The sequence below is a fragment of the Cynara cardunculus genome (assembly GCF_001531365.2).
Source record: "Cynara cardunculus var. scolymus isolate 2C chromosome LG 10, CcrdV1, whole genome shotgun sequence".
Classification (NCBI taxonomy): Eukaryota; Viridiplantae; Streptophyta; class Magnoliopsida; order Asterales; family Asteraceae; genus Cynara; species Cynara cardunculus.
In genome coordinates, this window is record NC_037537.1 from 28,626,240 (window position 1) to 28,630,927 (window position 4,688).

A 4,688-nucleotide genomic window follows, 5' to 3' on the forward strand; every position below is an offset into this window, starting at 1 on the left:
AACAATCCCTAACAGAATTGGTTACGTCATGATGTGGTCCACAAACTTCTTGGGTTGCCTCTTGGTCCTTGTACTTCTTCTAATTTGTGCTGGATCTGGATTTGGGCTGTCAACAGCATGCTGACCCAATGGATCCATAACAATACCCTCCGCATTAACATTCACCTTGTCCTCAAGGGAAAAGTGAGGAAACTGCTGTTTAAGCTGGATATCATCTTCCCATGTCGCGTCGTTTAGAGCCAGCCCTTCCCATTGAATTAAGCTTTGCGGAACCAATTGGGACCCTTTATAAATGGTACGATGCTGGAGAACTTTTTGCGGCTGAAGTAGAAGAGTGGATGTAGAATCCACAAGGTGTAGGGGAGTGATTTGATTGACAGGAGTGCCAATACACTTCCGGAGGAGAGACACATGAAAAACRGGGTGAATCTTGGCTGTGGCCGGTAGGTCTAGTTTGTAAGCAACCGCGCCAATTTTAGCAATGACKCGATAGGGACCAAAATAYCGATGACCAAGCTTATGATGACGTTGGAGACGAAGTGAACCTTGGCGGTAGGGTTGCAGTTTAACAAAGACCCAATCATCTATATTAAAGTGAACATCTTTGCGGTGCTTGTCGGCAGCCAACTTCATACGAGCCTGAGCTTGCAACAGATTGGCTTTCAGCAGGCTCAAAACAGTATCTCGTTCCAGAAAATGGTCCTCTAATGGTATGTTAGCGGTGGAATCCCGAAGGTAGCGGGTAATGGTAGGAGGTTTTCTGCCATAAACAACCTCAAAAGGAGTCAGCTGCGAAGAAGTTTGGTATGAGGTATTGTACCAAAATATTGCCCAAGGTAAAAATTGTAACCATTTGTGTGGGTAATCAGCAACATAGCAACGAAGATACATTTCCAAGCAACGATTTAATGCCTCGGATTGACCATCCGTCTGGGGATGGTACGCGGTACTGAACTTAAGAGTGGTACCATTGATACGGTGTAATTCCTTCCAAAATTCGGTCATAAAACGAGCATCGCGATCGGTAATAATCGACAAAGGAATCCCATGGAGCCGGACTATCTCATTGATGAAAGCATTAGCAACAGTGACACTAGTAAAGGAGGAAGGCAAGGCTATAAAATGACCATACTTAGATAAGCGGTCAACAACGACCATAATAACCGTTTTACCGTGGGAGACCGGTAGGCAGGTGATAAAGTCCATAGCAATGTCCTCGAAAACTGCTTGAGGAATCGGAAGGGGTTGTAGAAGACCACTCGGGGATAAAAAGGACGGCTTGGTTTGTTGGCAAACTTGGCATTGAGCAACAAATTTCTTAACATCCGCACGCATGTTGGACCAATAGAAGGCGGCAGCAAGCCGTTGATAAGTGCGAGTGACACCGGAATGCCCCCCAAAAGCTGATGTATGCAACTCGGTTAAAAGTTGTTGGCGTAGAGCCAAGTGATTAGGGATGACTAAACGGTCGTGGAATAACAAGAACCCATTCTTCAACGTATAATCAGGGTACTGAGTCGGATCAGCAGTGATACGGTGAATGAGATCAGTAAGGGCAGAATCTGATTGCATTGCCGTTGATAATTCCTGCAATAAAGAAGGAACAGGGGCTGAAAAAGCTAACAAGTGACCTGTTGGGACCCTGGATAGGGCGTCGGCAGCACTGTTTTRGGAACCCGGYCGGTAAACAATGTCAAAATCAAAACCCAGGAGCTTACCCAACCACTTTTGTTGCTCGGGGGTTTGGATAACTTGGTCCTGAAGGCGTTTTAAGGACTGCTGATCAGTGATAATAGTGAACTTAKKACCCAACAAATATTGCCGCCATTTACCAATAGCTTGGGTGATCGCATACATCTCGCGGTGATAAGTAGAGGCTTGTTGCATTCGAGGACACAACTTCTTACTAAAATAAGCCAAGGGGTGATTATCTTGTGCAAGAATGGCTCCAATACCAACCCCGGAAGCATCGGTCTCAATAGTAAATGGTTTAGAGAAGTCGGGAAGGCGAAGGATAGGGGTAGAGCTGAGTAAGGATTTGAGATGAGTAAAGGCTTGTAAGGTAAGGAAGKTCCAAACAAACGAATCCTTACGGAGAAGGTCGGTTAACGGGCCGGCAATGGATGCATAATTCTTTATGAAACGCCGGTAGTAACCGGCAAGGCCCAAAAAGCTACGCACCTCTTTGACAGATTTRGGAGTAGGCCAATTCTGKATAGTAAGTATTTTATCCGGGTCCACGGCTACCCCTTGTGAAGAAATTACATGGCCTAGGTAAGTCACTTGTTGTTGGCCGAAGGTACATTTGGACAGCTTAGCCACCAAATTATGATCGAGTAGCAGCTGTAAKGTGAGAGTAAGATGCKCCAAATGATCATTCCAAGTCTTAYTATAAATGAGAATGTCGTCAAAGAAGACGAGAATAAACCGGCGGAGAAAGGGGCGGAACACGTCATTCATGAGACGTTGAAAAGTAGATGGAGCGTTCGTAAGCCCGAAGGGCATTACGAGAAACTCGTAGTGGCCATCGTGGGTACGGAAGGCTGTTTTCATAATATCATCACTAGCAACRCGGATCTGATGGTAACCGGCCAACAAGTCAAGTTTAGAAAAATAACGAGCATCGTGCAATTCATCAAACAACTCGTCGATGGAAGGAATAGGGAAGCGATCACGGACCGTGATAGAGTTCAAAGCTCGATAGTCAACACAAAAWCGCCATGTGCCGTCTTTYTTTCGAACCAAAAGCACCGGTGAAGAGAAAGCACTCGTGCTAGGGCGGATGATACCCTGTTGAAGCATTTCGTACACCAAGCGTTCAATTTCCTGCTTTTGAAAATGGGGGTAACGGTAGGGTCGGACCGATACCGGAGAGCTAKCAGGAAGTAAAGCAATGTGRTGATCTTGCGAGCGGTTAGGCGGTAAACCTTGAGGAGCAGTAAAAACAACATGAAACTTATTTAAAATAGCCTGTAAATCATCCGGATAGGTAGGTGGATCCGAGGCAGGGGAAACCAAGGTTAAATGATACACATGACCGATGCTATCCGAAGYCACTAGACGGCRCAACCCATTGAATTGAATTGGTTGGGCCATGGTTACATCACCTTGCCATTTAACTCGACTGYYGTTGAATGTAAATTCAAACACCGAAGTTGCGTAATCTGTCACAACCGGCCCAAGCGTGGCTAACCAAGATACACCCAAAACCATATCCCAACCTTGTAAAGGAAGCACATAAAAATCAACAGTGATTGACTGGCCTTGAATAACCAAKTCCACATTCTTAGCCAAGCCCGAACATGGAAGACGTTCACCACTACCCACTAATACYGAGAACGGYTGAATGGATTCAATAGAAAAATTTAGGAAATGAGCAATACGGGTTTGTACGAAACAATGGGTGCTACCTCCATCCAAAAGCACCTGAACCTCTTTACCGCGTACAGAACCAGTGAACCGCAATGTAGTGGAAGAACAACCACCAGATAGAGCATTATAAGAAATAGCGGATTGTGTTTATACCTCATCCATTTGTAGTTTCTCTACCGATGCCGCATTCGAGGTATCAGGTGAGGGAAAATCCGGGGACCCTCCAGAATCGCAAGAATCATCATCAAAGAAGAGAAGTTGGGGAGTGGCCTTGCACTTATGATCCCAGGTATATTTTTCATCACAACGGTAACACAATCCTTGGGATCGTTTKTGAGCGATTTCCGTCGGAGTGAGCCGACGAAACCCTAATTTAGGGGATGGAAAAGCAGCTGAGGAAGGTTTACCAGAAATCGTGTGGCCAGAAGGTGCATCCGATGGTAGCCCTTTTGGAGTGGGTAATAAGGGTTTGGATGAACCCAAGGAAACCCGACCCGCACCACGTTCGAAAAGGATCCGTTGCTCATGTAATTGGGCTTTATCCATAGCGTCTTCCMAGGTACTGGGCTGATGACAAATAACGGATTGCTTAATATCCGATCGGAGCCCCGAAATCCAGCAACTGATGAGAAATCCCAWCGGCAAGGGCATGGTTCGGTTGGAGATYGCCTCAAAACGAGCACGATAATCGGCCACCGTGGAGGTCTGTTGCAATTTCGCAAGCAAACCCTCTGGTTCCTCCAAATCTGTGGATCGAAAACGTTTGGCGAGAGCGGTGGTGAAAGCATCCCACGTAGTGAGTTGTTTGTGGCGGTGAAGCCAATCAAACCAGTCGGCGGCCGCTTCATCCAGATAGAAGGATGCGATGGTCAATCTATCCTTCTCCTCAATGGAATAGAAATCAAAATAGCGGGAAGCCTGTGCAATCCATCGGATTGGATTGTCACCGTTGAAGCGTGCGAGATAAACCGGAGCTGGTTTATGCCGACCAAGGACGCCAGATCCTCCCTCGTGATATCCAGGGTTCTTCTTCGAATCATCGGCAGAACGGAAGAACAATTCGTTCATTGTTTTCTGCAAGGAATCGATGGCAGAAACAACACCATCGAGATGTTTCTGCATAGAGACCTGAGCTTCCTGAACCGTTTTCACAGAATCTTCCAACACCCGAGTTCGAGTACCTTCTGCCATCTAAGCAGAGGGTCAATGAAAGCACCAATTTGTTATGAACTAATCAATTGCAGGGAATATATGGGTTGCTATATTGATAATTGAAGAAGAAGGAGATGGGAAACAGAATACAGAAAGGTGATGGG